The sequence below is a fragment of the Gopherus evgoodei genome, chromosome 2 (assembly GCF_007399415.2).
Source record: "Gopherus evgoodei ecotype Sinaloan lineage chromosome 2, rGopEvg1_v1.p, whole genome shotgun sequence".
Lineage (NCBI taxonomy): Eukaryota > Metazoa > Chordata > Testudines > Testudinidae > Gopherus > Gopherus evgoodei.
The window spans coordinates 121,411,336-121,434,249 of record NC_044323.1 but is presented as its reverse complement, the minus strand read 5'-3'; positions in this window follow the sequence as shown (position 1 = coordinate 121,434,249).

Below are 22,914 nucleotides of genomic sequence, written 5' to 3'. Positions count from 1 at the left end.
CCAACCACACAACAATTGGATTAAATACTATTACCAGACACAGACAGACCATTATTTTATACACATAACTTCACACTTGTGAGGTAAAAAGTAGCCTCATGATAGAACTTGTTTACATGGCAACTTTGTCAGCATCTGAGGGGTGTAAATTCTAGTACACACTAGCATGTCACATACACTAATTGGCTCATGTGGACCCTGCTGGTGTGCACTAAAATTCCCTAGTGTTCACTAATGTAGTTCAGTTTCAACAGTGCTACGTTAATGCGCATTAGGAAACTGTTAGTGAGCGCCAGCAGGGTCCACATGGTCCACTTAATGCATGACACTCTCCTGCGAGCTAAAATTTACACCACTCTGGTGTGCACTAAAGCACCATGCAGCCAAACCCATACTTAAAAGTGTAAACAAGGTCAACAGGCCAGAGTTGGATATTGTGAGTCTTAATTCAGGAATTTTGCCAGCAAAGTTGATGTGGGGCACAGACTCCTGACCACCCACCATGACAGTGGCCCACAGGAAATCAAGTTTCCTTCTTCCTCCTCCCCTATCAATAAGGATCTCAATACCAGCTACTCCCCAAACATATCTGACTTCTGCTGCCAACATCTAGCTTCTCCTCCCTCCTCCACAAATAAATTTTTACTTTTTCTGGTCCATTACCTCCCTGAACAACTTCCTTCTCCCCCCCAGAATCCCTTATCCTCCCCTTCAGCTCCCACTTCAGTTTTTGGGTGTTCAGCTTAGTCGATGAAAACCTGATTGTCCATAGAAAGCAGATACTTTTCACAAATGTTCTGCCAAAAAAAGAGTTTAGTTGGAAAATTTCCCACCAGTATTACATATTTTTAACATTAAAAATTCAGGTTCCAACTGGGCTGAAAGACTGTATGGTTCTCAGGAGAATTTGTGGAATGGAGACATCACAAGCCCAAAGACAGTGAAAGTTTGACTGGAGGACTAATGAATATGACAACACAAGAGCCACAAAACTGAAAGCTGAGCATTTGAGAGGGGGAAAGAATGTTTTGTCAGGCAATTTTTAATTTTTTGTTTGTTTTTTGTAAACATCCAAAGAAAATTTTTAATACAAGCAGGCTGTGTTAAAATTTCAATATCCTCACCCCTTAGATCGCCCAGCATCCTTCAACAAAACCAGGGGAAACAATATTTTACATTGCAGGTGAGTGCCCTAACCACTGGACTACAGAGTGACTCTTTCTCTTTTCTCTGGCCAGTGAATATTTAATGTATGCAAAGAGGAACATCTGCAACAGCAGAGTTTCAGAAAGTACCACCCAAGAATATCCAGTAGCAATGATGGGGATGGGGTCTCCCACAAGGGAGAAGCGGTGGATGTGATATACCTAGACTTTAGTAAGGCATTTGATACAGTTTCGCATGATATTCTTATAGATAAGCTAGGAAAGTACAATTTAGATGGGGCTACTATAAGGTGGGTGCATAACTGGCTGGATAACCGTACTCAGAGAGTAGTTGTTAATGGCTCCCAATCCTGCGGGAAAGGTATAACAAGTGGGGTTCCGCAGGGGTCTGTTTTGGGACCGGTTCTGTTCAATATCTTCATCAACGATTTAGATGTTGGCATAGAAAGTACGCTTATTAAGTTTGCAGACGATACCAAACTGGGAGGGATTGCAACTGCTCTGTAGGACAGGGTCAAAATTCAAAATGATCTGGACAAATTGGAGAAATGGTCTGAGGTAAACAGGATGAAGTTCAATAAAGATAAATGCAAAGTGCTCCACTTAGGAAGGAACAATCAGTTTCACACATACAGAATGGGAAGAGACTGTCTAGGAAGGAGTATGGCAGAAAGAGATCTAGGGGTCATAGTGGACCACAAGCTTAATATGAGTGAACAGTGTGATACTGTTGCAAAAAAAGCAAACATGATTCTGGGATGCATTAACAGGTGTGTTGTAAACAAGACACGAGAAGTCATTCTTCCGCTTTACTCTGCGCTGGTTAGGCCTCAACTGGAGTATTGTGTCCAGTTCTGGGCACCGCATTTCAAGAAAGATGTGGAGAAATTGGAGAGGGTCCAGAGAAGAGCAACAAGAATGATAAAAGGTCTTGAGAACATGACCTATGAAGGAAGGCTGAAGGAATTGGGTTTGTTTAGTTTGGAAAAGAGAAGACTGAGAGGGGACATGATAGCAGTTTTCAGGTATCTAAAAGGGTGTCATCAGGAGGAGGGAGAAAACTTGTTCACCTTAGCCTCCAATGACAGAACAAGAAGCAATGGGCTTAAACTGCAGCAAGGGAGATTTAGGTTGGACATTAGGAAAAAGTTCCTAACTGTCAGGGTAGTTAATCACTGGAATAGATTGCCTAGGGAAGTTGTGGAATCTCCATCTCTGGAGATATTTAAGAGTAGGTTAGATAAATGTCTATTAGGGATGGTCTAGACAGTATTTGGTCCTGCCATGAGGGCAGGGTACTGGACTCGATGACCTCTCGAGGTCCCTTCCAGTCCTAGAGTCTATGAGTCTATGAGTCTATCCCCAATGGAACAATTGGAAAGGTATTGAATGACATTGGCCAGGCAGTGGGAGGAGTTTGCACTGTCATTGCCTCCAAAGGCTTCACCTTCTAGTTTTGTCATCATGAACCCTACATTCATTTATAACTAAAATGTGATGGAGAGAGTTGGATATCAAGCCTGAGGCTATAATAATTCCATATAAGCTATTAAAGACAAACCTCATTCAAAATTCAAAAAGATCCTCATCCAGGATCTTGCAGCAGTGCACAGCATCTTAGGTTTCAGAAAGATACATATTCAAGGTATTAATTAGGACAGTGACAGTTTGGAAACACTTGTCAATCAATCTTTAAAAAAAAATTGTCAAGTTTGCATGCCCAAGGAGAGTTAAACTGAAATTAAAGTGCATTTAAAAAGATGTGAAATAATTAGGGCACACACAAAAAAAAAAAGCCAGAGAAAAGGAAAGCCATGAGAGAAGCATGTTACTAATTGTGTTTCTGACTTTCTCTAATTAATCCTCTTCCCATTCCTAGCGTACCTTTAATAAAGCTAATGAGGAGCATTATGCTGTGCAATATTTGGTTCTACAGATTTGCCATTTCCTGCATGCACAAAAAGCCTGTTCAAATGTCCAGGAGTGACTACATCTGAAATGCAGAAAAACTGTGTCCATTTGTGAGTATAATAATGAAATTATGCAATCCACATTAAGTTTCAGTGGCACATTGGCTTTCCCAGTTTCCATGTGCAAAAACCAAATTGTGTGCTCTCTAAGCCTGCTCAAGAAGATTACAGAGACTGTTGACAGAGAACAAAAGGATATCAGTTTCAAACATTTCAGTTTTCCATCTTGCAAAACTACCATATAAAAGCTCCAGTCTAAACGCATTGCAAACATCAGCTTGAGAAGATGAATTACAAGAAAAGAAAGACACAAAACTAGTAAAAAGACAGAAACTGAAACAGCAAATTACTGTAGAATGCATGCAGTGAAAAAGAAAAATATGGAGAAAATGCTGATGTAGCACTCTGAACAGAAGCAGAGCTGGGAGAAATGCACGGGGCCAGAATTTTATTTTAATAAAGCTGAAATGGTTGCACGCAGTCATTGCTCCTGGGGCTGCTTAACCACCCTGGACAGAGCTCCTCTTTCTGTACAGATCTCCTTCCTATCTTGATTTACTCTAAACTCCCTTTCCGTTGGGAGTTTCTGACTGCCCAGCAATTTACCCAGTAAAGGGCAAATCTCCCAGTCATGTTGAAGGGCTCAGCTGTTTCATCATATTTTCACTTAACATTGAATCTTACTCCTCCTTTTTCTTCCTAGGTCAGTTTTCCTGCTCCCACACAGCCATCCTCATGATTCTCATTACAGCGCTGCTGGTTTCTAACGAAACCAGAATAATGTTTTTAAAAAACTATTCACTTTTTTATATCTTGGATGATTTCTGGTCTCTTTTGCTTCAAACGTTGAATGGCAACCACTTTTTGAGGGTCATCTTGATTCCTTGATTAATCTTGTAAAGTGGTCTTACTTCCTGGGTTTTAATTTCACCACACAATCTCACAATCACCTAAGCATTTTCCTTGTGTCTTCCATGCATAGTCAAAACCCTTGCTATAAACTAGTATGTTATCTAAAACTGAGTTGTATGCAGCCTTAAGAGAAATCCCTCAAACACTTGTCCATATTATATTGGAAAAATGCTGACACATTCATCAACCCAAAGGGACACTCAGCATCCTCCTGGTGTTACAAATACAGTGAGATTCCGGGCATTCTCATGAACTTTTGGTTATAAGATTTGATATGTTCAAGTATCATGAGCCATTCATTTCTGCAACAGCCATCTAGTATTTCTTGGGTTCTAGTTACCAGGTATAATTTTTTAGTTTATTTCTCTATAATCAGTACAGAAATGTTATGTCCTATGCTTTTTCAAACAACAAACCGCTGGTGATGCATATCAGTAATAACTGATTTTTTGATTCCCTGGCCGTAGCAAAAATTTAGAGGAAATTGTTTAATTGTTTAGGTTTTTTAACCTTTTTAATTAATACTATTGAATGAAATTTTAAAATCAAAAGTCATTTTGAGTTCAAAATTAAAATGTTTAACTTAAAAAATGAAACAAAACATTTTGATTTTTCCAAATTTTTAATTGTAGGTTTCCCCCCCAGCACAAATTTGTGCAATGTCTTAGTTGACCCAAGTCTGTATTTTTCACTAAAAAAAGTTTCAGCCAAAAAATTTCACACTGCTCCAATAAGAAGTATGACAGTTTTGTCCATTCTTTCAGTAAGAGATCTTGAACATTGCTTCTGGTATCTGGATAGACCTGTCATAAATAGATAGCTAAGGGTTAATGTCTCTTTCACCTGGAAAGGAGTAACCTGAAACACCTGACCAGAGGACCAATCAGGAAACAAGACTTTTTCAAATCTGGATGGAGGGAAGTTTTGGGTGTGAGTTTTTTGTCCTTTGTCTTGTGTCTGACCCTCTCGGCTATGAGAGTGATTTTTCTATCTCCAGCTTTCTAATCTTCTGTTTCCAGTTGTAAGTACAAAGAGATAAGACAGTAGGTTTATATTGTTTGTTTTTTGTATTTACATGTGTGTAGTTGCTGGAATGTTTTGAATTGTATTCTTTTTGAATAAGGCTGTTTATTCATATTTCTTTTAAGCAATTGACCCTGTATTTGTCACCTTAATACAGAGAGACCATTTTTATGTCCTTTTCTTTCTTTTTATATAAAGCTTTCTTTTTAAGACCTGTTGGAGTTTTTCTTTAGTGGGGACTCCAGGGAATTGAGTCTGCAGCTCACCAGGGAATTGGTGGGAGGAAGAAGTCAGGGGGGAAAATCTCTTTGTGTTAGATTTACTAACCTGACTTTGCATACCCTCTGGGTGGGGCGGGGGGAAGTACTTGTGTTTCCCAGGACCGGAAACAGGGAGGGTGGAGTCCCTCTGTTTAGATTCACGGAGCTTGCTTCTGTATATCTCTCCAGGAACCCAGGCAGGGAACACCTGGAAGGGGGAAGGGAAATGGTTTATTCCCCTTTGTTGTGAGACTCAAGGAATCTGAGTCTGGGGGTCCCCCAGGGAAGGTTTTGGGGAGACCACAGTGTGCCAGGCACTGTATAGATTCCTGTCTGGTGGCAGCTTTACCAGGTCCAAGCTGGTAACTAAGCTTGGAGGTTTTCATGCTAACACCCATATTTTGGACACTAAGGTCCAGATGTGGGAAAAATGTTATGACAAGACCCATCTAAGAAATGGAATGAAGTTATAGGTCTAGTGAACAGGGTGATATCTGTCAGTTTTTTCTCTCTCCTTAAACTTGGGCTCTCCAACTTATCTCAAGCAACAGTTGCATTGTTTCTGTGGATGAATCCCTGATGCTCTACTGTCAAGTAAGACAGGCCACTAGGGGTAAATCAGTTCCCAGTCAGAGATAGCAAAAGTTTGGGATGTTCTGTGGTCCTGGATGTTGCTCTGCTTTGGAACCATTTGCTGTACTATTAGAGGAATTGCTATGTTGAGTTTCCCCCAAAGTGTTTCTGTTCTTAACCCAAATGTCTTAGCAAGTCATATTGGTAAGGACTAGGCTTAGCTTGCAGGATGTCACAGATTAACTGTTCTAGAATGACCACTCCAAGTATCTCTAAGCTTCTACTACTGCCTCAGTAAGGGTGATTCAATCCTCACAGAAGTAATCTGAGTGTACTCCACATTCTCTCTGGGTTATTCAGCTGACTAGATTTATAATATTTTTATTTGTCCCCCAGAAGAGCTGTCTCCACTGCTGCTTCCTTAGCTTAAAGTGATCAGAGTTTGAGCTTGTTTGAATTTGGCCTAAATACTCATATATGATTTATACATTTGAAGCTGGACTGGGAATTGTCTTTCATTCCTTTTCAATTCAAAAGTTCTTTCACTACATTAAAACAAGTCACAGATCTTTCCAGTGGGTCATTGTTTAACTGGAATTCCATTGTTTATGTAACCCTTCTGCCCTTCTGAGTTGGCAGCAACAAGGGCCAGGTTCAGTATCTAGGGGTTCCATTTCAATAATACAATGCAAAACCGGCTCAAGGCCCCACCCAGTGACCTGGGACAATTACATACCACCCCCATGCACCTTTAGGAGGCAATACTTCCCCTCTCACAAGCACAGAGTCTGAGTGTAGCAAAATCCTTTTAATAAAGGAGGGAAACAATGCAATATTATGTTGGGGAAACACCACAAACAGGATTCATAACACAAACCATGAGCAAAGTGATTTCTGCTTGTAGGAGGGAAGCCCCAGTGCTGGTGCATCCTTGGCCTAAAGTGAATTCAGCGCAACAGCCTGTAACTAAACTCTTAATGGAATCAAAATTAGTACTATTCAACAGTGGAGAGGAGAGGAGAGGAGAGGAGAAACAATTGGTGTTTCAGGCCTTCAAACAGCACCCATACCATCAGATACACTCACTCACTCACTCACTCACTCACTCACTCACTCACTCACTCACTCACTCACTCACTCCCTCCCTCCCCCCCCCCCCTTTCTCAATTCACTGGGTTTTGGAACCCATGTCCCTTGTTTAGCAAGTGCTATTTAGTTGATGGTGAGTCCCTCTGTCATAAAACAGTTCCATTGGCCTTGATTCCCGTAATCAGGGTAACAACACTTTATTCTTCCTGCCCCAATAACAGAGAAACAACATCCAAAGTGACCATTTGGGCAGCTGTGGGCTCATGTTAGGTGGGGTGGGTTTGCCTATGCAAACAAGACCAGCCCCCGAAGTTCTTTTCCACAACTCGCCACAATTCACCACCAAATGTCAGGGTAGAGCTCATCCTGACTCTGCTTACATTTAAATGCAACTCATCCAAAGGATGCATCACCAGTGAGCAAACTGAATTGGCTCCCCACAGGCTCATTCTTTCTTCCCAGATTGGATTTCTTGCTCTTCTGGTTCCTAGAGTTATGCCACTGGTATGTCAAACAAGAGACAATGAATAGCTTTGCCCAGTGGTCCAATATGGAACTATACCTATTTTAGCTTTCCCTTTGAACAAAACACTCAGAGTATGTCTACATTGTGAAATTAAGTCAATTTTATAGAAGTCGATTTTTAAAAATCAATTTTATACAGTTGATTGCGTATGTCCACACTAAGCGCATTAAGTCAGCACAGTGCATCCTCACTACCATGGGTGGCATCGACTTAGGGAGCAATGCACAGTGGTTAGCTATTCCACAGTTCCCGCGGTCTCCACCGCCCATTGGAATTCTGGGTTAAGCTCCCAATGCCTGATGGGGCAAAAACATTGTTGCTGGTGGTTTTGGATATATGTTGTCAGTTGCCCCTCCCTCTGTGAAAGCAATGACAGACAATTGTTTCACACCAGACACCAGGGTGATTAGAAGAGCATAGCAAGGCAAGCTGCACATCAGAGAGACTTTGAAAACCAGTTTCATGACTAGACAGGCTTCTGTGTGACAGTTGTGTGTGTTTCTCCTTGATGCAAACCCGTCCCCTTTGTTGATTTTAATTCCCTGTAAGCCAACCACCCTCCCCCCTTTGAAATAAAGTAACTATTGTTTTGAAACCAGGCATTCTTTCTTTATTAATTAAAAAAAATGAGATAATGGACAAGGTAGCCTGGGTGGGGTGGGGGATGAGGGAAGGACAAGGCCCCATTGCTTATTGTAGCCAGACTAAAAATCAAACTGTTTGAATGACAGCCTTCTGTTGATCGGGCCATCCTCTGGAGTGGAGTGGCTGAGTGCCTGGAACCTCTCCCTGCCCTTCTTCCCCAGCCCCCAGCATTCTTGGGCGTCTGGGTGAGGAGGCTATGGAACAAGGGGATGAGGGTAGGTGGTTACACAGTGGATGCAACAGGGGTCTGTGCTCTTGTTGGCTTTCCTGTAGCTCCAACAGATACTTCATCATGTCAGTTTGCTCCCCCGTTAGTCTCAGCATCGCATCCTACCTTCACTCTTTGCACTCACTTAGTTCTTTCCTGGCCTCTGTCACTGAATGCCTCCATGCATTAAGCTGTGCCCTATCAGTGTGGGATGACTGCATGATCTTGGAAAACATGCAATCATAAGTGCATTCTTTTTGCCTTCTAATCTGCGATAACCTCAGGGATGGAGATGATGGGGGGGACTGCTCTACAATTCTCAGGGGACTGCATGGTCACTTGTGCTCCTAAGTTTGCCATGCTGACCAAACAGGAAATGAAATTCAAAAGTTCACTGGACTTTTTCTCTGTATCTGGCTGGTGCATCAGAGTTCAAAGTGCTGTCGAGAGCGGTCACAATGGGGCACTCTGGGATAGCTCCTGGAGGCCAATATTGTCGATTTTGCATCCGCACTACCCCAAATTGGACCCAGCAAAATTGATTTTAGTGCTACTTTCCTCGCGGGGGAGGAGTACAGAAGTTGATTTTAGGAGCCCTTTAGGTTGACGGAATGGGATTGGTTGTGTGGATGCATTCATTTTTAAATCGACCTAACACAGCTAAATTCGACCTAACCCTGTAGTGTAGACCAGGCCTCAGTGTTACATTGCATCAAACATACTTCTAGGATATGAATATCAAAATGTGGTCTCATGTTCCATGGTCCTACGTTGAAAATAGGGTCATTTGCACTAAAATTGCACTCACAGATTACCAATTTATTTCCAGAAAGGCAAATTTAATTGTAGCACTTCCTGGCAGAGAGGTTACATTTGCTTTCTAATCCAAATGGATATGACTATGGCTTCTAATACTTGCAGTTGCCAACACAAATAATTTTCCCTGGCCCCTTTCTGCTTTTATACATGTGCAATTTTTCCTATGGCAAATATGTACTAATTGAAAATATATTAGGAGCTGAAATTAGGTTCCTTAGTCTAGCCATGTATCAAACCTGTACACAGTATGCAAATACAAACTGTAAACATTATGTTTTGAAAATGTATCCTTGAATGTGTACAGTGTTAATAGACATGCCACTGAAAACAAGTACAGACAAGAATTCTGCCATTTGAGTTCTTCATTAAAACAAATACTGATCCACATAGTTTTTTTTCTTTTGTGCATGTAGAGTTAAGCATCAGATAGCTTCAGAAAGTCAATTAAAGAGAGAGAGAGTGCACCTTAATCATAGGGCTTTTCCTATCTATTTTTTCCAGTCGTTACTTAAAACCACTAACTTGAAATCATAGTTGCACACTGTCTTTAGAAGTTCACTCAATCAAAGGGCCAGCTCTGAGTAATCAAAGATCTTAAATAACTGGAGCTCCTAACATTGGCCACAGGAGGATTAAAAATCCACTAGCCAGAACTCAATTCTTCGATCCAGCAAGCACCAGTGCATAATGAGAAGTCCCTAAAGCCCCAGATCACAGCCGAGCCTTTGCCTACTGTGGAGCTAAGTGGAAACCCTGTTTAATTCCTTAGGAGATCCTATCTTGCCAGATGAAAATAGATATTGGCCTCTGTATGCAGGATGATTAGAAGAGTGGAAGAGGATTAGACAAGATGCAAGGGGAAAGGCTCAGAGTGGCTCATTTACATGGTATTACTACTGACAGGTAGGTGTTAACAGAACAGAGTAACCTAAAGGCAAAACTGTATCTGAATTAAAGCTGTATTTATTTACCCAAGTTATAAGGGGATTAAGTCCTGTTTATTTTACCACATCCAGAACTGTTTTATCTATTAAGCACTTTGATGCTTCTTCAATTGTACTGTGGCATGCACTGCACAGCTGTTTGGGGATGTGTTTATTTTTATCTGAAACAGAAGCTTTTAAATGTTTGAAACATAAAATATAGATGCTAATGGCAAGTTAAGCATTCACGGCTGTCTTCCTGTCTCCCAAAATGGAGATGTTAAAATAGTGCAGCCTTTTCCCTCGCTATGGGAAAGTAAAAAGTACATTCACAAGTACTTTTGCAAATTGCTGACAAAAAGAAATGAATACAGGAGTGTGTGTGTCACACACACATAGGCACACATAAAGTCAGCGTCATTGACATAAAAATCACTATATTTCTATTAATCTCTTGTTATTCAAGAAACTTAACTAAAGATTGGCAAACTGGTTTCTATAAAATGCAGACCAGCCCAAATCTTCACCCCTTTACTGAAGCTTGTTAGATTCCAAAGAGTTAGTTTAGCTACAAATTAGTTTAATTTTTTTTTTTAAATATCCACCCCTTACTTGCAGCCCTTTGATGTAAGGACTCCAACAGCTCTCCCAAAAGGCCCAGTTGTCAGGGGAGCACATCAGCCTGGTGTTGTCAGAGGTGTTGTCAGAAGCTACTGGTGTGGTGCTCTGCTCTATCCTTGTTGGTATCGCTCAGCTGCGTGCGTGTGTTCCCTCTGTGTGCTGCCCCAGCTCTGCGCAGGTAACTGACACAGCAGACCCGAAGAGAACCCCCAATGACCACAGAGTCTAGTAAGGTACGAAGGCACGTCGACCAGGTTTATTGCCATATTGGACACAACGATAGTTCCCCCTAGATTGTTACTCTACAGGGCATACTACTACTATGTGCCCACGGTCAATGGACTCGGCTCAGTCAGTGGTGGGACTTTCCACTGCCCCCTTGGCCAGACAAAGACACCGCCCCAGGGATGCATTCTTATACACAGGTACAAACAAGTTACACATCACTCCTGACGTATTGAGGTGCAACCCCTTTACGCAGTAAGGTGCAACCTCTCTACGTAGTAAGGTGCCGCCTCTCACTTTGTACATATTGGTTCGGTCAAAACAACTCTATCCATCATTTTACCCTTTTGCCCCTGTCATTGGGATGGGTCAGTCTGTTCCTTGTTATCTGTGTGGAATGTGCAAGTATGTGAATGTTCTGATCTCTAGTGTTCAGTACCTTTTAGGTATGTATCTTCTTGTAGCATCCCTTTCCTTGCCAGCTTCTGTGAGCAGGGCCTGCCTCTGGCTCACAGCTTCACTTTGCTTTATGTTAGCAAAGTCTTGGCCATTATTTTAGTTCAGGCCTCAGGCCTCATACTGGGCCTTTATCAGGGCCTTCACTTACTACACCTGGTACTGCTTTCTCTGCTCCTCACATCAGCACCAGATAACAGCTATCCACATGATTCGTATCTCAAGCCTTGACCACACTCATTCAGGCTCCTAAACCTTTCAAATCTAGGTGACCCTCCCTCCCCAGTTTTCAGGCTGCCTCTGTTTGAGCTCAAATCTTCCCATTTCACCCAACACTCCCACTGACTCATTTCCATACCAGCATTCAGCCCTCACTTCCTACTCCACCAATTCTCAATTGTTTGTGTGGGGACGAGGAGCAGAAAAAAGGGGGCAGGGGACTCTAAATCCCCTCAGGCCTCCTACTGCAAAACTAGAGCCCAGTTGCTTGCTGTTTTCAACCTACTGATGGGTTTGCATAGGTTCATATCTTCTGCAAGGAAAGAGTCTAAGAAGCTACATAGGGCTTGTTGGGTCTAAACTTTTGGTGAACTTTGGAGCCAAAACACACCCAGACTGGCCGTCTCTGCATAATCCTTTCTGAACCCTTTATCGAACAAAGCACTGACCTGCAAACTACTCATGACACCCCCTTTATTAAGTAGCCATTAGCCTTTATCTCTATGCATTTACTTGTTAAACTTGCTTTTCCTGTAAAATCTTGATTGATTATGCATGACCATTATCTTTTATTAATCACTTTGTTTACTTCTGTGTATAAATATTGATGCTCACCCCTAATAAAGGGGCCACACTTATTCTAAAGCTTTTGGGTTAGTGTGAGCCCGTTGATCAACGCATTGGTGTCTGGTCTCTGACAGAATTATGTGCCCATAACCACTCCGCACGAACTCGGGTGCTGGAGAGGTGAGTAAGGACTTGCTTTATTACCTAACAATTTGGGGGCTCGTCCGGGATACCTTCTGGTGCGGTACCTCTGTCCAGTGGTCAGACCACTCATATATGAATTGGCAAGGCGCCACAGGAGATTTCTCCCAGCCAATTCAATATTGAGGGGTCGTGTATTGGACAGCAGGGTAAACGCCAGTTGGAGGGCTCCTGTCAGACACCATGGGTCAAGGGACTAGCGTGCCTCTTGAGAGTCCGTTGGGGATTGTAAATAAGTTATGGAACGAAGGGAAACTCCCAGTACAGACAGGAATGTCTAGGAAGAAATTGTACACACTATGTGTAAGGAATTGGACTGGGTATACCGCGGTATTGGCCGACCCGGAGATGAGGTGGCCTTCGTATGGCTCTTTCGAACAGGCTGCCTTAAGAGGAGTAAAGAGCCAGATCGAAAAAGACCATCCGGGACAGTTATGTTACTGGTTTTGTTGGGACACAGCAGCAGAGCTGTGGAAATCTTTAAAAATTATGGCAGTCAGGTACTCTCCCGAGAATGAACCCCCTCCAGGTTATTTCAATGAAGGGTGTAGACCACGGCGTGTTTTGACTCGTCAGCTGGTCCCCTCTGCACCTGCCCCTATTCCTCCGCAGGGGGACTCTCTCCTTGTAGCAGAGGGGAATCTGCAGGATACCAGATTGGAATTTGTGCAGAAGGATGAGGAGAAAATGGAGGGGCAAACCTCGGGAGGAGTAGTTACTAGGCTTATGTCCAAGCAGGTACGGCAGGGTGCATGCCCCCCCCCTGAGGAAAGTATAGTTAGAGAGATGCCTTTACAGGTGCATGATCAACCTTATATGGGCAATGATGGACGGTTACAACATGCTAATATTGTGGAATATAAAGGATGGCTAGAATGGGACTTGAAAGAGTGGGGACAGTTGTCAGGGTCTTTTGGGGAAAATCCCCGAAAGATCATAGAACTTCTAGAAAGATTGTTTTTAAGTTATAATCCTACTTATACGGATGTGGATCAGTTGTTAAGTAGAGTTTTGACCGGAGAGGAACGTAGTAGATTGTGGATGGCAGAAAGGACATGGGGAGATAGCAATGCAGCTAATCTTACTTGGATGGATAGGCGGGATCTGGCCGCTGGCTGGAATCCCCTAGACTGGACTCAGCCAAGGCTGACTCAGCTGCGAGCAGGTAGAGAGCGATTGTTAGAGAGACTCAAGAAAATGGCTCGCCGCTCGCCTAATCAGGCTAAGTTCATGCAGATTCGGCAGGAATCTGATGAGCCACCCAGAAAGTTCTGGTCGAGGCTATTGGAGGGGGCCCGAATGTTCACTCAGATGGATCCTGAGAGAGAAGCAGACCACCCTACTCTTATTTCATTTTTTGTGAATCAGTCGGTGCCCCCTGTAAGGGATTACTTCTTAAAGTTTCGCCCTGGTTGGGGAGGTGAGTCAGTCACTTCAGTGTTGGACGTAGCTGATTTTGCCTGGGAAAAAGAAAGGGAAAGTAGTAAAAAGAAAGAGAAAAAGGAAGAATATAAGCTGATGGCTTTAGCTTTTCACGGCGGTGTTCGAGGCAAAGGCCGTGGCCGTGGCAGGGGATTCCAGGGTGCTCGGGGAAAGGGGTCCTGGCGACCCCAGCCATCAGGAAATTGTTTTCAGTGCGGACAGCCGGGTCACTTTAAACGTGAATGCCCCTGGGGACGCCCAGAGGGTCTAGTTGCATCCGCAGATGCTTACACAAGTGAGGAATACACCCCTGCACCACCAGCTCAGCCCATTCCCCAGGCCTGGATCAACTACGGGAAACAGCAGCAGCCGCAGCAAACTCAGCCTCCTCAATGACGGTACCCCGGGGGCGAAGGCAAACAATGTGATGGTCTTATTTCCTTAATGTCTTTAGCCGGCTCCTTTCTCACTTTCTCCCCTCCCAGCAAAGAGCCTCGTTTAACCCTTTCAGTCCAGGGACTGCCTGTCTCTTTCCTCATTGATACTGGGGCTACTTTCTCTCTTTTAAATCATGCCCCCTCTCCCTGGCTATCCTCTGAGGTTAAAACTGCGACTGGGGTGGAGGGCAACCCACAGTCTCTGGAACTCACTTTGCCTTTGAATGTTGTTTATGCTGATAAATGTTTTCCTCACCGTTTTCTTTTTTCCCCAGCTTGTCCGATCCCTTTGATGGGCCGGGATTTACTCTGTAAGCTTGAGGCTACTTTAACCTGCACTCCTGAAGGGGTAGGATTATTGATGACAGTGTTAGGAGATTCGGCCCCTACTCAGGGTAATTGGGAAACACCCCCCTCTCTCTCCCCTGACCTCACTGACTTGCCTTCAACCCTCTGGGGAATTTCTGACACTGATGTTGGCCTGCTCCTTTCGGCAGAACCCGTAAGGATTCAGGTAAAGCCTTCCTTAACCCCCCCGTCAGTCCCTCAATACCCCCTGTCACTGGAAGCCCGGGAGGGCATCCGCCCCATTATCGAGGGATTCATTGCACAAAAGCTAGTCCGCCCTCAGCGCACTCCCTGTAACACCCCTATACTGCCTGTCAAAAAGCCTCCTAAAAAGGACGGAGACCCTGTTCGTTGGCGCTTTGTACAGGATCTACGAGTTGTTAATCAGTATGTGGTCCCTCTTCATGCAGTAGTCCCTGACCCAGCTACTATCATCAGCCAAATCCCCTGGGATGCTGAGTGGTTCACTGTTATTGACTTAAAATCAGCTTTTTTCAGCATTCCTGTGCACCCAGACTCTCAGTATCTCTTTGGTTTCACCTGGGAGGGACAAAGTTATGTCTGGCAACGACTTCCTCAAGGCTACAGAGACAGCCCCACGATTTTCAGCCAGTGCCTCCGCCACGACTTGGAAGGTTTCACCAGTCTGCAGGGATCCACATTGGTCCTATACGTAGATGACATCCTATTAGGTAATCGCGAAGAAGCTGCCCTCTGCATCGATGGTAAGGCACTTTTATTATACCTACACACCAGAGGCCACAAGGTAGACCCTAAAAAGATTCAGTGGGTCTCACAGAAGGTCCGATATCTGGGCTTCCTGTTAACCCCAGAGGGAAGACAGATGGACCCAGCCCGCATAAAGACTATTCAAAACTGCCCTCTACCGAACACCAAGAAACAACTTCGAGGTTTCTTAGGATTAATTGGCTTCTGTCGCCCCTGGTTGCCGTCCTGCGGGGAGTTAAGCAAACCGCTCCACCGACTCACTGCTAACCTTGCTCCTGACCCTTTGCAGTGGTCCCCGGACACTATTCAAGCCTTTCAGTTACTCAAGGACAGTGTGGCCTCCTCCATGTCTCTCCGCCCCCCCAATTACAGCAAACCCTTTCACCTTTTTGTCCACGAGAGGGGCGGAATTGCTAGTGGTGTCCTTACCCAGCTGAGCGGGCCCCACCATTTCCCGCTTGTTTTTTACTCTCAGCAAATCGACCCTGTCGCTCAGGGAACCCCATCCTGCACCCGGACTCTGGCAGCAGCTGCCCTGCTGATCACAAAGGCAAAGAGCCTAACCCTGGGTCATTTTACCACGGTTTGGACCTCTCATGCCTTGTCAGCCCTTCTGCGTAGGGGCACAACCCAAGTCTTTTCGGCCCATCGTCAGCAACAGCTAGAGGCCGAACTCTTAGAAGACACTAACCTAATTTTTGAAAGGTGTGGACCCCTTAATCCAGCTACCTTGCTTCCTGACCTGCCAGTCCTCCAGGATCAGCACGACTGTGTGGAAGTAGTTTCCAGCATCTTACAGATAAGGGACAACCTGTTTGACGTGCCACTGGACAATCCCGATTGCATCCTCTTCTCGGACGGAAGCTCCTTCTATGTTGATGGCAAGCGTTTCACTGGTTATGCTGTCACCTCTGAATGGGACATTCAAGAGGCCGCCTCACTGCCAGGCAACTGGGGAGCCCAAGCCGCTGAACTCTATGCCCTGGCCCGAGCTTGCCAGTTGGCCGCTGGTAAGACCGTTACCATTTTTACAGAAAGCAAATATGCTTTTGGAGTTGTGCATTGTCATATCCACCTCTGGAAGTTTCGAGGTTTCCAGACAGCTGCCGGTAAACCCATTCAGCACCTCCCCCTCATCCACAAGCTTTTGGATGCCCTCCAAAAACCCTCTGTCCTGGCTGTAGTTCACTGCCGGGCCCATACTAAAGATAGTAGTCCCGTTACCCGTGGGAATGCCCTGGCTGACGCCTCCGCCAAGAAGGCTGCCACCTTACCTTTAGCCATGCCCACATTGGCTATTGCAACCTCCTCCTTTACTCCACCGCACCCCGTACCAGTACCCGCTGCTGAACTACAATCGTGGGAGAGCCTCGGGGCCACTCTGGTCAAAGGGACCTGGCTTATGCCAGATGGCCGAGCCTGCCTCCCTCGCTCCACATACCCCGTGGCAGTTCGCTGGCACCATGATAAAGGGGGTCACTACGGCACGCACGCCCTCATGGACACCATCGCTCGCTTTTGGTATGCTCCAGGCATTCAACCCTATTGCCTATCAATAGTGAAAGCATGCAGCACATGTCAGCGTAATGGACCTGCTCCGCCTCTTAACAAAATTAAGGGTGGAAGACCTCCGCCTGCTGCTCCATTTCAACATCTTCAAATTGACTTTGCAGATATGCCAAAGGCTTTTGGGAAAAAGCACCTCCTTGTTTTGGTTTGCCCTCTGACTTCCTGGGTCGAAGCTTTTCCTACTGCTAATTGTACTGCTGCCACAGTGGCGAAGATTCTCCTTAGAGATATTGTACCCCGTTTTGGCATCCCTCTTGTGCTCGACTCAGATCGCGGACCTCACTTTACTGGTCATGTCCTTGGCCGTTTAGAACAAGGACTGGGCATTTCACACTCCTTCCATACACCCTACCACCCCCAGTCTAGCGGGAAAGTTGAGCGTATGAATAGGGAACTTAAGTTTACATTGGCTAAATACTGTCAGGAAACAGGATTAAAGTGGCCTCAGGTACTTCCCTTGGTCCTGTTTCACCTTCGTACTCGCCCAACCCGCGCATTGGGATTATCCCCCTTTGAACTGCTCTATGGACACCCCCCTTTCAAAGGCGGGGCGCTACTACGTGCTGATGTTTCACTATTGGGAGGGGATCATATGACCGCGTGTCAGTTTCTCTCCCTACAGGCTCGCCTCCGTACCCTTTGGAAAGCCTCGCAGTTTTCCCAGACCGTGCCGCTGGAGGAACAAATCCACCCGTTCCAACCAGGGGACTTCGTCTGGGCCAAAAAGTTCGTTCGTGATGACACCCTCCAGCCAAGGTTTACTGGACCCCACCAGGTTCTTTTGACAACCCAGACTGCAGTGTTCCTGGAAGGACGCAAATCTTGGATCCACCACTCCCACGTCAAGCCAGCCGTAGTGGACCACAGTGACGGACCAGCAGCTCTTGTCACCACTGAGGACACTGCCTTCGACCAGTGGACCAGCTTACCTCTCTCAGACATTAGACTTAAATTGACTCGAAAAAAATGAGAGGACCCTTTATTCTGACAACTGTATGTTTTTTATGCTTTTTTAGTTTATTTTCTGCTTATGAAGATAATGCTTTTATTAGATATTCCCACGAGGTTAAAACTCGTATTTTAGGAAATAGAAGTGATTGCTGGGTATGTACTCAATTTCCAGTAAATGCAGCACAGGGACTCCCCTTCACACCCATTCCCCTAACCACTGCTAATATGACTTGGATGCCACCGACTAGAATAAAAGATCCAGTCCAACCCAATCTTACATGGGACAAAACAGAAGTGCCAATTAACAAATATCTCAGGGTAACCAATCAAACAGGATCACTGTGTTTTGTTAAAAAAAAAAGGGTCAACTTTTGTGGGAACAAGTAAATGCAACATATATTTTAATGGCACCGCCTTTAGTAAAAATCTTGGCTTCAAGCCTTGCGCATCCCACTTATCCCATATGTGGATCCCTCACCCCGATCCAACCTTTTCAACTTTTTCATGGAGGGGCAGGTTTTCAGAGTCAGTTTTTAAAAAGCCCTGCTCAGATCTCGAGGGTGTCCAACTAATTGTTAAAGGATACACAATTGCCTTCTACAACTGCTCAAGCAGTACTACACTGCCCTTTGAGGACAACCCTACCAAATTGTGCCTCTGCAGTTCACACAACGACCCCTCTGCGTTACCAGGGGAACAGTGGTACAACGGGTGGTGGGTTACCTCCTACTTTGAGAAATGGAATACCCAAAACGCATTATATGGAACATACTGGGTGTGCGGGCCCAAGGCTTATTATTTTCTCTCCCCTGATTGGGCAGGGTCATGTTATTTGGCATGGCTAGCACCGCCTTCTCGGATCTCCCTCACTCCCCCTCATTTTCCCCACGTTCGTAACATTCGTGAAACTGACAGAAATATTAATCTCCGTGATGGTTTGTCCTGGCAGCGGTGGGCTGGTCACACTAGCTTGAAGGGTGCTATCATCCGTCTACAGGGACTATTAGAATCTTTGACCAATGAAACTGCAACCCTATTTGAGAATCAGGCCGGGGAAATGTCCCAGCTGCGCCAGTTAGCTTTGCAAAACAGAATGGCTTTAGATATGATGTTAGCAGCCCAGGGAGGAACTTGCGCCCTCATAAATGAAGAATGCTGTGTTTTTGTAAATGACACCTACTCTGACACTTTTCAACGTACCAAACACCTAAGGGAAATGGCTAAAAACTACTCCTCTGGCCAGCCACCTTATAATTGGTGGGGAGCCTTATGGAATTTGCTGCCCGGATTTGGGTGGGTTAAAAACCTCTTGGTGGGTGTTGTTGGGGCCATAGTAGTCCTTATAATACTGTGTTGCTGTATTCAGTGTGTCCCCTCCCTCATAAACTCATGTAAGTCAGTTTATTCTTTTCCCACTTCAGCTAAAAGCCTTACTCTCTTCGAATTGGCCCAGGCTGAAATTGCCAAGCGGCCCTTGAGATCTTGAAATAGGGTGTAGCTTTTTGATTAATAGTTATCTCAAAGCTACAAATGGAGGAATGTTGGGTCTAAACTTTTGGTGAACTTTGGAGCCAAAACACACCCAGACTGGCCGTCTCTGCATAATCCTTTCTGAACCCTTTATCGAGCAAAGCACTGACCTGCAAACTACTCATGACACCCCCTTTATTAAGTAGCCATTAGCCTTTATCTCTATGCATTTACTTGTTAAACTTGCTTTTCCTGTAAAATCTTGATTGATTATGCATGACCATTATCTTTTATTAATCACTTTGTTTACTTCTGTGTATAAATATTGATGCTCACCCCTAATAAAGGGGCCACACTTATTCTAAAGCTTTTGGGTTAGTGTGAGCCCGTTGATCAACGCATTGGTGTCTGGTCTCTGACAGAATTATGTGCCCATAACCACTCCGCACGAACTCGGGTGCTGGAGAGGTGAGTAAGGACTTGCTTTATTACCTAACAGGCTCATTCATGTAATACTCCTGGGGGAGTTCTGCGCCAAAAAATGCAACATTCTGTACCAAAAAAATGCAACATTCTGCAAAATTCTGCATACTATGTTTGTCAAAATAATGCAATATAATCACACCCGTTTCACTTATTTAATAATTCATTTAAACTACCATACAGGAAAAAAAAATCACAATAACTGTTCAGCATTTCCCAAACACATCAGGGTTAAGTTACAAATACTTGGTAACCAAGACCCTGCATTTCAGTTATAATCCTGGATTTTCATTTAAATTACATTACTTTTATTTTGGTGTTTGGTATTCTGTAAAGTAGACTGTTGCTTTAAATTGCTCAGACATTCACACATGAAAGTCATACAGTTTGCTAATCTTTGTCCCGCATTTTTTAAATGGATAAGTAAATTAGATCCTGAGCTGTAATCTAACCCCACTGTTCCTCTCTGGCACAGGAAAAGAAGCAACAAAACACATAGACCTTCCTAGCTGAGGTTTCCATTACTGTCATTTACGATAAGGTTCTTTTACATCATTCTGGCAAGGTAAAGGAGCCATAATTGACTAAGAATGGGAACAATTAACTAACAATGGGAACATTAGCAGCCTGCCTGTTTAGTTGTTATATTTCTGCTCTGCCTCAGGGATAGAGTCTACTTCACACAGCCCTACCCGGAGAGGGACAGAGTGAGTCTCTCTCAATCTTTTACACACAGGCAGGTGCCCAGTCCCACTTCCTTAATGTTTCTCCACGGAGGCACACACGCGGGCCTAGTCTCTCTCCTTCCCCCCTCAGTGATCTGCCCTCTGCTGCCGGCTGCTCCCAGCAGACGAAGGGGCATGTGTCCCCACAGATTTCTTGGCTCCCCCATTTTTCTGCGGGGGAGCCAAGAAATCTATGGAAATCTATGGAAGGTATGAGGGCACAGAATTCCACTAGGAGTAATGTGAAATTCCATCAATCAAATATATCAGAAATACAAAGTTGGCTCCCATATGTCCCAGTCCCAGCTGAGACTAACTGCAAATACTGTGGATAAATCTTTTTCTCGTGATATTTCCAGCCTATCCAACACCAACAGGTACCTACAAATCTAGGGGAAAAAACTGGTCTCCCAAAATCTCCCCAAAAGTTTCTATCTGAATGTTCAGACTTTTGGATATTTACCCAAAGGCAAACTTCAGAAGGAAGTAGGCTGAGATAAGGGCAACAATCTGATGAGATGTGCTCTAGATAAGATGAAGTTAATGTTGGTGGCTTGGGAGAAACAGCTTCAGGATATGTCAGTCGTGCCTTTCCATCATTATTAAGGCATTTCACCTGCTATTTGTTAAGGGGTTATTATTAGCAGTATTTGTCATTTATATTGTGGTAGTGCCTAACAGTTGTGCAGACACATAGGAACAAGGTCTCTGCCCTGAAATGTTTATAATCTATAACGGCAAGACACACAAATAATGGGAGAAATGGACATAAGATATAAGTGCTGGCCTGATTTAATTGGAACGGTGTAGGTAAATCCTTGTCCATTGACTGAAGTGTACCTCAATAGACTACAAAGGATAGTCTGCTTGGATCCAAACCTCCTGTTCCAGTAATTTTCCGTACACTATGAACAGCATGCCCCATCTCCCTATTCTGACCTGCCATGCTGCCATAGGTTGTCCTATCCCCCCTGCCAGTTCTGCTAGAAAGTTTTTGGCTCCAGCCACAACACAACAATAACCAAGTATAAGCATGATTTGAAAACTGTTGGGACCTAGACATATTATAACATTTTTTCTTACTGGTGCTGTCCTTTCTATTCACCTACAGGATTAGACTGTGGGATTAACACTTCAACAGTGACTATTGGCCCTGTTAAATCAGGTGCACTGGCATGCACAAAGGAAAGAGGCTTGAAATAAACAAGATTCCTAGGCATGTTAATAAAAAACCTGGAGTCTTTTAACTAGCCTTTGTTATAGAGCTTCAATGACTCTTAAAGTAAATGGGTCAGTGCTGATAAAAGGATTGAGCTATGATTTAGTTTCTTTTAAGATACCGCTACATTTTCCAGCATCCAAAATAGATATGATGAAAAACTGTAGGCCTCTCTGTTGATACTTTTCTAGTCTTTGTATTGATATTAATGACAACAAAATTAGTAATTTGACAATTAGTTCCCCGTTTACCTGAAAAGACATGAAAGGCAGAAAGAAAGTAGTTTAACTAGATTATAATGTGGCTCTGACAAGTCAGGTTCCTGTCATGTTATAGCCTTCCAACTTTAACATTTTCATGTCTGCTTGGCAGGTTATTAAAATAAATGAGGGTGCATTGGACTGCTGTTGCGCTTTTCTCTAATGGGAGTTCACAAATTTGCAAGCCACTACCGTAAATTGACCGATCGTGAAGTCTGAAAGAAGTTGGCTAAAGTGAACAATTAGGAGTATTTCTGCACAGCTGAGTGAAATATTCCTTGTTATTTTAATAATTCAGGCACAGGCTAATTTTTGGAAACCGAGTTTGTCAAGATAATGTGCCTTGGGCTTGTCTACTTGTCATTTTTAACTCAATCCCACGTTACAGGTGCAGTCTAGCTTACAAAACAGGCAAATCACTCACAGAGGAATTTGCATATGGAATATAGATATACTGTACTAAGGAAAAACAGGCCAAGAAATCAACAGACCGGCTGAGATAGGAATGCAAGATTGTAAAAACTTTTGGTGTTTGATAGCTGCTGTATCACTATTTATGTTGACATAATTATGGGTGTTATTTGGCAAAATGCATGCACAAATATGTATAATGTAAAGCATCGTGTATATTTCTTCAGTAGAGGAAGGTAGTAAGGCCACAGGAATCCCATGTGGCATACAGATGGTCCGTATGAATTCAGTTATACCTATTCAACTTAAAATATCTTCTTGCCAAAGAAAATGGAAAAAGCTGGAACAGTTACTTAATTAACTGAGAAAGTAAAACCTTCTTTGAAGAAAGACCATGCAGATTCAATAGATACAATTCTGAAAGTAATAGCTAGATTGTTAAACCAGAACCCTGAACACACACACTGGGGGTACGTCCAGACTACTC